The following is an 11187-nucleotide window of genomic DNA, read 5'->3' on the forward strand; positions in this document are numbered from 1 at the left end:
GGGCTGGGGTGTGGCGGGGACCCTGCACCAGCTCCTCAGCTCCTGTTCACCACCCTTACCTCGGCCGGTGCCAGCAGCTTGGCACCCGCTCATCTGAAGTGGGGCTGGCTTCATCGTGCTGCGGTGTGCCAGCCAACAGCATTGCCCTAGGACAGAGGGCAGCAACCATTTACTAGAGAAATAAAATCTTTTGAGCCCTAGGTGATCAACAGATAAAATATTCTCCTCTTCTACGAATACTCCAAGCTCAGAGTACCCCAACCACCCGCAGCCAGGCAGGCACCTTCAGGCTTTGCCTGCCCGGCGGAGAGAACAGCGCTTCTCAAGAAGGCACCTCATCCTTCTCCCGTTGTGCTCTGGCTCCGTTAAAAAGGCATGTTGGCCACGACTGCAAGAAGAGGATCAGCCCTTTGCACAGCGGTTTAAATGGTATGTCCCACTTGCCACTGGCCTACCCGGCTGGAAGTGCTGGGACTCTTCCTTGGCGCAGTCAGACAGGCTGACTTAGGGGCTGGATACCTCCGGAGACCCCAGGCAGCCCGAGGAGGGGCCAAACCTTCATCTGGGCTAACACCAGACACGACACCTGTGTGAAAAGTAGGGGAAAGCCGAGGTGGCCACAGTTGCAGCAACGGGACTGGCTGGTTCCAAAATAAAAGCTTGGCAATTGGGAGTTATAACAAGGGCAACGTGTCATGAAAATGAGGCTCATTCCTTAACCAAGGGTTAACTGCTACAACAAACTCTTCGGGACAAGAGCAACACCTCTGTCTCTTGAAACCCTCAGGACCACGAAACTGTTGTAGGCACATTTTACTCGAACACAAATTATTTGGCTTAATACCTTAGGACTGGATGGAATAATACGGCCCTGTAATACAGGAGGTCAGGGTGATTTAATGGCCTTTTCCGGCCTTACGAGGCGGTAACTTCTTCACTGTCCCGCCCGCCCACAGTGACTCATCCCCCCCTGGCCGCGGGAACGCGGTGCGGGCCAGGGTGAGTGGGAGGGAGGGAAGCCCCGCCCTTGGAGCTTCTGCTGGCCCTGCTCTCAGCTGGGACCCGCCCTCCCTGTGCCCACCGAGGAGCTCGGCCGGGAGGAAGGGCTCGGAGGCGTCTCCTTCCACCGTGGTGTGGCGGCCATCGCCCCCTGTGCCGTCTGGGCAGCGGGCAGAGCTCAGGGGCTCTCACAGGATGACCTGTGCGGCCGGGGGGTCCCCAAGGCGCGGAGCAGAGCGAGCCCCGGCGCTGTTCCGGTGTCGCTGGGGCTCCCTGAATGCCAGCCAGGCGGGGATGTCCCTTCGGCACGGTCTGCCCGGGGAGCCCTGTCCCCACCCAAGAAGGGCCAAGCCCCAGCAGACAAGACCTCGTTTAGCATCGACTCTCACCCCTTGCAGGGAGCGGGCAGTGGGTCTGAGGGTGCTGCTGCTGCTCCAGGCAGGAGGGAGCACTGTCGGTAGCAGCCGACCCGCCGGCTCCCGTGGGCGCGGGCTGCCCGGCCCCGGGCGGGTCCCACCGAAACGGGCAGTGAACCCGGGCTGGGGCGCTCTGCACGGCAAAATGGGGCAACCTGCCGGTTCCCCCGGGCAGAGAGGGAGGCTAACCCTGGCGCCGCTGCCCCCACCGCCAGGGTGGGCGGGTAGCCCCGGCCACGGCCCCTCTCGTTGCCCTGGGCACTCCTAAGGCTGCTGGGGAGCACCGTGGGGTCAGCGGTGTCTCCCCGAGCCCGTCCTTACCCAGCGCTCCCAGGTACGCGAAGCGCTGACACGTCTGCAGAGCGTTTACGTTTACAGAGCCGGGACTGGAGGGACATTTACAACAAAACAGTCCGGATTCCTGAGGACATTTTCTCTTCCAGCTGCTTTCTAAATATAGCGCACGGCAGTGCACTACTCAGCACCGTATCCTCGCTCTGGCACTTATGGAATTCAAAGTCAACCTAGAGAAAAAAAGATACAAAGACAAGACAAATTTAAGAAAATCAAATTTTAAATTAGCATCGAGTATTTCAAATCCACGTCTGCATTAAGGTCACCCGAATAGCAAGAAGGACCGACTATTCGTATTTTAAACTAGCTGTCTTTTCTATGGAGACCGTTGTTTACCTCCTGACCCATCGATAGCTTATTAATACAATTTAATTCTGCAGTTGTTTCTGTTTAAAGAGTGTTTGGAGCTAATTGTTTCTTTTGTTTATGATCAAAGAAACGAGGTCTGGTAATCTTATGTTTTATCTTCCTAACATATGGAAAAGCTATTTATCCCAGCCAATCACAATAAAGTGAAGAAAACCCCATTTTATGGAAAGGTATATATCACAAGTTTGTTCATCATTAAAGATATGATTACCAGTGAAAACCCTCCGAAAGTGGCACATTTATGATTCCAGGAACAGATGGGGACATCCATTTTCCTTGCAAATACTTTTGAAATTGCTCTACTGGTAGCAGTATAAAAATGATATACAGATGCCAGTGCCAACGAAGCCGGGACAAGAGGTCCAGATTTACACAGTAAAAGCTTCACATGCGCTCTGTCAGCTTTGATTGATCTGCGCCATACCTCAGGAACTTGTTGACTGGGAAAGGAAACAGCGCAAATAATTCACTGCAACAAGGCAGATAATTCACCCGGCCAATCGCTCCGCTCCGCTCCTCCGGGCGGTGACATACGAGTCCTCCTGCCGCACAAAGAAGCATCATTCTCCAGCGTGAACAGCGGTCGGTGTCACGGAGGGGGGAAGAGGGGGAGACAGAGAAAGAAAGGTGGGAGAAGTGAACACAAAAGGAGAGGCGAGAAAGGAGAAGTTGCTTTTGGGCAATGGGCACAGCCGTCTACCTTTTCCGTGCTGAGCACAGGCCGAGCCATTCAGCCCCAATTGTCATTATCATATTGATTAAGTTCATCAGAGAGCAATTTTAGGTTTAACGCCAGCGGATTGGGAGAGGGAGCAAAGAATTATCTAAGAAAAGCACAACATTCTTACCTCAGGGACGTTTCCCTGTTCCAGTTCATTGAGGGAGTTGATTAAGTTTAAATGAAGCAGACACTGGATAAAAGTAAGGGTATTGACCACTGGGCAGCGCGGTCTGCGCTTGAAAAGGCCTGATACATGCAGAAAAGCAAGATTTGCTAAATGCTCTAATCTTCAATCAAATCTTACATCAATACAGACAAAGTTTGGTAATGAGAGATTCAATGAAGCATGCGGGAGAAAGAATTAATCCTCTTGGTCTAAACTGGGTTCAACTTTGAAGCCTGCTCCGAAGGAAAGACAGTTATCTAAATGCTAAATAAGAAACTTATTGTACTTTTCATGGCATGCTAATCTTTTGTCTATTTCATCTCTATTATTTGTATGCTTATAGGCGGCAGTTGTCATGGTGATTATATCAAACCACTTCTGTGTGGATGGCTGCGAGGAATCAGGGCCTCCCTCCAGCCGTCCGCCGGGGCCGGCTCGCCCGCCCGCTGCTCTGCGCGCCCGCGGCAGCGCCCGCACCCGGGGCCGGCCCCGCACCAGCCCCGCCGCTCGGCCCGCGGGGACACGGCCGGGCCACAAATCGCCTGCCTGGCACCCGGCGGCGTTTTGACAACGCCGGCCCCTTCCTCCCTCCCTCCCCTACATCACCCAAACCGCAGGGATCTCCCTCCATGAAGAGGTACTTTTTTTCCCCTATTCTGTCTCTTTTTTTTTTTTTTTTTTTTTTTTTTTTGGTGAGCTTGCCTTGATAAGCTTTTGATGCCACAAATCAAACACTCGCCAGGAGGTAGATAATGGGGAGTGTGATCTCCTCTATTTGTACATAGACAGCGCTTTTGCACCGACGCTGCCTTGAACCAGTGTCAAACTCCCCGGGCTTTGTTGGACTCTGCTCGCCGCCCCCGGCCCCGAGCCCGCCCCGCTCCCTACCCGGTCCCACCGGGAGTCGCGACTGCCCTGGGCCGGGGCACCCCTGACAAGGGAATTCAGATTCATGTTATGCAAATGCAGAGGTGAGTGCAGACACTAATTGCGAAAGGTTTCAAGAAAGAGATGAGGGGCCGGGGGCGGGAAGAGAGGAAGAGCGCAAGTATTTATCTTTTTTAACTGCACGTTGCTGGCACCTGAGGGAGGCAACCGGACCAAGGGCAGCGCTGCGGGACGGGCTGGGGCACCGGGCATCGGCCACCGCGGCAGCCCATGCCCAGCAGAGCCGGGTAGAGCTGTCGTGGGAGGGGGTGGAAATTCCCAGAGTATCGATCTTAATTTCTCTCCCGGTACCCATGAGGCTTTTTGCACATCTCCTGAGGGGAAGGAACCAACTCAAATAGGTGGGTGCGGGATAGAGGGGGCATTACCCCGGTTTGTTCCCTGCGACATTATAATCTGAGAGCACAAGGGTGGCACCCGAGCTTTTATGTTTTTTACAAAAGTTGCCAAATTAAGGTCGGATTAGGGCTCCATTCAGGATTTGTGGGCTCTTTAGAGGCTGGGAGCTGCCCGTATAGCCCGCTAGTGCTTATGAAAAGCTTAAAAAGTAATAAAAGGGGGAGTGATCCCGAGAGAAAGTAACATGTATAACTCTTATTAAAGGAGCAGCGAGCGGGGCTGTGAACTTGAATAACTGTTTGAACTTTAATTTGTTCATTAACAGGATTTGCCCCTGACTGTGAATGTTATTACTTCTCTTAAAAGCGAGGTGCAAATGAAAATCCATAATGAAAGAGTCTGGCAAAAAGTTAAACGCCTCGTAATTACACTAGCCTCATTGAAAACTTAGAGTAACACAAAAGTGAAGAAAACGGGAGCCGGGCTGATACTCTACCGGCTCCCCAGCCTTGCACAACGGTGGCGTTGAGCTCCGGGCCCCAGCTCCCGACAGCTCACTGAATCCGTAGGCACAACAGTTGTGTTTAAACAAGTTTAAATCCCCTTAAAACATTAAAAGAAAATGCCATGTTTTCCTCGGTGGGGGAAGCCTGGTTCATTCCTCTGACTGTCCTAAGTCTTGAGTGAAACACGGTGTCTGAAGTCTGATCTAATCTGCATGTTTGTATCCTAAACAGGGCACATTAGCTCCTCACTACCCCATCACACCGATAGGAGACAAAACTCCGGAGCACCAGAATAAAACAAACTACTCCTCCTCTCAGAAGGTATCTGACTTTGTACCGACGCGTTTGCCAGTTAGCTCCGCGCTGACTCTCGTTTCATCTGTCAGTTATCCCTTTCCCGGGCTTGTCAACTGCGTTTTTGTAGATTTCGCTTGTGATCTGCATCCTTCCTCAACAGGAACATGCAGCCAGGTCGCAATTAAATATACAGATACACGAGCTGTTAGCAAGATTCCACCCTCCCATCCGCAGCGGAGCCGAGGAGATGATTACCCTGTCACTTCTCCTTTAAAGTGCCTTAGAAGTGGCCGGCCGAACGCCGTGTTCGCTAGCCCGGCGCTGCCTTTGTCGGCCTCCTCTGGCCACCGAGGGCTCCTTTGAAGCTCTCCCTGCGGCTGCCGGCCCCGCCCGCCCCGGGTGCGCTGCTGGGGCTCAGTAATGGCTTTGGCCGCTCTTGGGGGGCCCCCACGCCGGGAGACACGCCGAAAGCAAGGAAATGCAGATGTGCCCTGGCAAGGCCTAGGGCTGCCGGGCAAGCGGCGCTCTGCCAAGGCCGGCGGCAGCCGGCACCTCCTCCGGCCGGGCGGATGTTTTCCAGCATAGGTGCACATGGAGACTCCCGATAGAATCAGGTTTGCAGTCATGTTTAAGACCAGAGGAAAAAGCAAGACGGCGCCTCATTGAGGAAGCGAGTGTGAAAACCCTTCTACTAGTTTAAAATGCTTTCCTACTTCTAGAGCTGCCTGCACCATAAGGAGATTATACTAAACACTAACAACTGGAACTGCTTCAATTAGACCGCTAAAAAAATTCCCCATTTTATAAGTCTAATTTTACTTTTTATGTTTTAAATACCATTAAACTAATTTTAAAAAACCCACAAAACTGTTTAATCGAATTGGTGCTCAGGAAAAAAAATTACCATATTACTCACAAAGCAAGTAACTTCCACTCTACTTGCCAATTCCAGCATGGACAGTTACAACTGTCACCCCAGGGAAGATTTTAAAACCTGGACAACCCTGCTACCTACCATTTGAGAAGCAATAAATACAGCCTAGACTTGAGCGAGAAGACATCAGGCAGGACAGTACTTCAACTCATCAGAATCGTTGTATTAACTTGGAATTGGAATGAAACTTACTAAAATAACCAGGTCCCAAGACAGTAACATCTTAACCAACCCCCCCCCCCCCCCCCCCCCCTTCTTCTACACCTGTAGATGAAGCAGCAGGATGGGCAGGGCATGAAGCATCGGTGGAGCATGTCTCCTGCAAGAAACAGGACAAACTCACACAGTGCCATTCAGTGCCACATTTGAGTGGCCTTCAGCTCCCGTCGTCCTGCCACTGTATCACAAAAACTCCACGCACAAGAGACAGGACAGTTATCTGATAGTGTCCTTGAAGGAAGAGTCCCAGCCTTCTCACCAAGCAGACGAAAAGCGTTCCTGGCAAGGTTTGCTAAGTGATACATGCCCAAACTGTAATCTGGTTAGGAAACAGTACGAGAGTGTCCTGGGAATAGGAGCCTCACCTTGGCCTTGAAATGGCCACACGCCAGTACAGGCTGCTGTGCTCCTCTGGCTGTACTGTGATGCATTTCTCCCAGGATCAGGGCACGAACTACCACTGTGTTGTTAGTTCCCCCCATCTAGCCTCTGATGATTGCTTTAGATCTGAAGAAAATTTCATATACCACAGATATATCCAAGGCTTCATCAGGAACTAATTAAATCGTTCAATTTCACCAAGAAGGCTTGAATCTCCACAAACTTGGAGCTGGATGTGACCTTCATACGAGCACCACAAGCCTACCTATGGCTAGGAAAGCCTACCTGCAGGCTGAGAGTGTGGCAAAAGGGAGCCTGCAGGAGCACCTCCCCCCCCCCCCTCCCCCCGAGCCCCCTTGGGCTCAGAGGCTACTGAAGCTTCTCAGAAAGCAACGCCCTCGGAGGCTCATAGGCCCGAGGATGTGTCACCTGCTGGTCAAGAGCCCGTCAAAGTCAGAAAAGAGTTTTTAAAATGAGCAGGCATCTATTTGGCTCTCAGGAAGTGTTTTTCACCATGGACAGGGCAGGGTGCTTACCGCTCCCAGCAAGGCTGCGGTGAGGGTTAGGTCCTGGGGGTTTGTTTTCAGGGAACAGGATTGCTGTGCCACAGCTTCTCCAGGTTGGGTGGGTTGGAGGATGCACCTTCTGGCTTCTGCTCCCGTACATCTCTGGCACCCTCACCTTTGGAAACAACATGATGCTTTAAAATAAGTACTGGCAGATTAATCCTCTACGTATTTCTAATCATAAAATGCATGCAATTCTGCCTGCAAGATTACAGATTGTAACACTTTTATAAATCAGCCATTTACACAACATATCCGGCTTCTGTGAGCTAACCTTGTCTTCAGAGCTGACAATTCCCAGCACCATCGCTTTGAAGCATTGAAATGGTGAGACAGCAATCTACTGAGCCAGAATGTACCTCTGAAAATAAGTATTTAAATACTGTACAATGCATCTGGAGTTGATTTATGAAATAGTCAGGAGTTAAAATCTTGATACATTAGCAAAAATAACTAGACCTTTAAATCCAAGAAGCCCTTAGGCTGTAGTGAAAAATCATTGATGTAGGAAAAGCATCTGTATTTTGATGACAGTACTATCACACACAGGAAAAAAAAAAATCATTAAACTGTTTTTCCTTTCCCGTAGGTAAACACTAAAAGCCAAAAACCTTGCGATTTTCACCATCTGTGTGAAATGCTTCCTGGTGAAGCGTTTGCATTTTAACTTTCAGTTATTAGCGATCCAACTTTATATTGCCGCATGAAAACACCTGCCTCTTCGCAGAGAAAATAAAGAGAATGATAACCAACACAAGCAATCCCGGTCCGGCAGGCTCTAGAGCCGGCCCGGGAGGTTCCCGTGGCCCGGGGTGCGGCAGGAGGTGCCCGGGCACGGAGGGAGCCCCGCGGTGCCGCTCACCTGTGCGGTCAGGGCGGGACGCGGCAGGGCCCGGCATCGCCGCTCGGCACTCAGCTACGGATTTACCCCAGCGCCCTCTGCGCCTCTTTTAAAAATAAAAATACTAAAGCGCTCGGTTGTATCATTAAAATTAATTATTTCATGGGATTGTTTTATCTCCACGCGGGACCTGCAGCCCGCAGGTATCGTTAGCAGCGGGGCGGCATCGCCGGCGCTACCTCGCCTCCAGCACCGTGACTGCCGGGGGAGTGTCCGCGGCCTTGCGAGCTCCACAGACACACAGATTTATATATATTTGATGGGGATAATGAATCTATCGAGCAATCTCGCTAGCGAGGCTCCCCAGCAGGTTGCGAAGGGACAGGGAGCCGGCGATGCCCGCCTGAGCGCCGAGGCCATGCGGCTCCGGGCGGGGCGCTGTGTGGCCGTGCCGGGCGGTGTGCGTGTGGGGCCGGGCGCGGTGTGGGTGTCGGTATGCCGGTACTCACGGTACTCCCGGTACTCCCGGTACTCACTCAGGGCGCTGCCGGGCCGGGCCTGCCGAGGGACGCACGGGCACCAACGAGCGCGGGAGTGGCGCCCCCTGGCGGCTTCGGGGGGAGGTGCCGTCCGTGCCGGTGTCGGTGTCGGTGTCGGTGTCGGTGTCGGTGCCGGGGTGGGTCCGTCCCGCCGCCCCCGGTGTCCTTCCCGTGGCCGCCACTCGTGCCGCGCTGTGGCGATCAATTAGCGCCGCCAGGTCAATCGCCTCTCGCCGCGTCGTGGGGCACACGCGCACGGAGCGCCCGGAGGTGCCCCAGTGCCGCGCCCGCGGGCCCGACACTGTCCCCGACACTGTCCCCGCTCCCCGCCGGGATCCTCGCCCCGCCACGGCCCAACTCACCCGGCCACTCGCCTCCCTCGGCTCCGCTCGGCTTTGCCCGCGCAGGGAGCCGCCCGCTCCCTCCCCCGCATCTGGAATCTGCAATCAAGAGCCCAATTTTGTCATTTGGAAACACTAATTATCTAATCACGCCACGCTGCAGAGCGTACTTGTCTGCCCAATTAGCTAGGACAATTATTAAAATTCGGGGGCCTAATTATGTCTCAATTTAATGCTGGCAAACTCGCGCAGAGCGCAGTAATTAAAATCCTCCCCTCGCCTGTGCCTTTAGGGCAGCGGCTGATGGGACCTGTCAGGGGCCGCGCCGCGCCGAACCAGCCGAGCGGATTGCGCTACATGACCCCGCATTGTTAAGTGTGTCAACATATTAACCTGAATTCCCTTCAGCCCCCGTAATCACATTTGGAAGGAGGACGAAAAGAGGCTAAAACATGGAGCATTTTATTAAAAAAACATAAATTCTTTTTAATTAATGCTGTAAGAGATCTGACGCGGCTTGAGCTACCAAATGCTGCAAGTCATATAAGACTGGTGCTTCTAATTACCAGTAAAGGAAGGTTTGCTCTTCTCTGTTAAAAAGACTTCTCTCTCCTCTCATTTAAAGTAAATGATCTTTCTTTTGGGTAGTGTATTTTTTAAAACCCAGCTAGTTGGCTTCCAGTGATAAAGTTGATTACCAGTTTTTTGTTTGATGATGGAGCACAAGTGAATATTGACTTCTGTGAGAATCAAACAGACGACCGGAGGCATAAATAAAACGGTCAGGATTTAACACTTGAAAGAAGTTAATAAAGTTGAAAATTAAAAATCATAATATTGGGATAATTTCCAAATATTTATTTTTGCTCTGCACTCAAATTTGATAGGAAGTCAGTGCTAAAACACAGAGAAGAAATTGAGTTAACCCTGTCATCTGCATTCCTGCCCACTGTAGCAGAGGCACCTGCCATGGACCAGAAGCCCTGAGCCCACGTCCCCTAGCAGTGGTCACTGCAGGCAGAAGGCTCCTCTGGCCTCAGTCCCTTTTAGTACTTCCCTTTCTGGTTGGAAAAACACAGTGCTGAGGAAGGTGGTACCTTCATCTCCACTTAGGGAGTTCTCTGGTGTTTGGGATTACAGAAACAAACCTGAATTCCCTGGGCAGGGAGGGCCTGTCTGATGTGTGGCAGGGAGGGGGGAATGGCCCTCTGTCCCCACAGTGCATGCCCTTCATCTTGGAAAAGGCCCCACTCCCAGCCTTCTCAGGTGGTAAACTGAAGTGCAAATCTGTGTTCTGGCTTGTTCCAGTGGCTGTCAGTGTGTTTTCCTTTTGTCAGCAGCAATTGACTGGTCAGGTTCACCCTTGTACAGCAATTGTAACAGCTCATTGACAGACTAGTGACCCAGCCGGACCTGATAATGGAAAACTATTGATTTCTGTGGGCTCAGCAGTTCTAAAATGAATGCCCAGTATAATGTCATCAGCTGTCTTGGACTCAGAGATCCCTTGGACTTGGATAAAGAGACAATTGCCTATCCTGACAATTTACTCACAAAAAGCATACTGGATACAAAAATGAAGTGGTCTCTCTCAGTCTTCCCCCTCTCCCAATAAGCAACAAGGAATCAATGTCCTGGAAAATGTCAAGAAACCTCAGCCCAGATGTGGTGCTGACTCCAGCTGTCCCTTTCACCAAGAAGGCCCGTGACAGCCTCTCCAGGTTTTAACCCTTGCCACTGAAGAATAAGAATGTAGGTGACACTCCACAGCCATCCACCAACCTCCAGAGGGCAAGTAACACAACAGGCACGAAGGAGATACAACCAAACAGGGATGACAATTAACTCCCATCTGCAGGAAAGTAAAAAACATTTGAACAAGTCCATGATGCTTAAGTTACTCATAATCCCTCTTGTGTCACAACAAATGCTCTGAACTGAGGAGGATGTCAGGTAATAACAACAAATTTTGGTTAAAAGTCCAGCGAGGCAAGGTGAAATTTCAAATTTATACAGCAGCCCTCACAGAGTTGAGATGATTTGGGATAAAAAAGTAGTGCAAGTCCAATTGAAATTTTGGGAGGGGGGAGATCAATGTTTAAAGATTTGCAGAATTGGATGGACTGTTTACCATAAGCAACACCATGTATAATTTTAAAGGGGGAGAGACATGAGAGACGTGGCAACCTTCCTGGAAAATGTTTAACTTGGGGGGAAAAGTCAAGAGCTCAAGGATTCAAAAACGCGAAGC

At 51.4% G+C, this 11187-nt stretch overlaps 1 long non-coding RNA gene across 1 annotated transcript in view; it reads right to left on the reverse strand.

Annotated features, from left to right (window-relative positions):
• The window catches only part of LOC148222824 (uncharacterized), an 8643-nt gene extending 969 nt beyond the window's left edge, over positions 1 to 7674 (reverse strand). Inside the window, exons 1-4 of the long non-coding RNA XR_015805263.1 lie at positions 7186 to 7674; positions 2563 to 2703; positions 1737 to 1939; positions 1 to 586 (exon numbers count right to left, since the gene is read on the reverse strand). The exon at positions 1 to 586 is cut by the window's left edge and continues 969 nt beyond it. This is a non-coding gene — a long non-coding RNA (uncharacterized LOC148222824). The remainder of the gene's footprint in view (positions 587 to 1736; positions 1940 to 2562; positions 2704 to 7185) is intronic.
• Positions 7675 to 11187: the final 3513 nt, after the last annotated feature.

Source organism: Sturnus vulgaris, chromosome 9 (genome assembly GCF_052056855.1).
Source record: "Sturnus vulgaris isolate bStuVul1 chromosome 9, bStuVul1.hap1, whole genome shotgun sequence".
Classification (NCBI taxonomy): Eukaryota; Metazoa; Chordata; class Aves; order Passeriformes; family Sturnidae; genus Sturnus; species Sturnus vulgaris.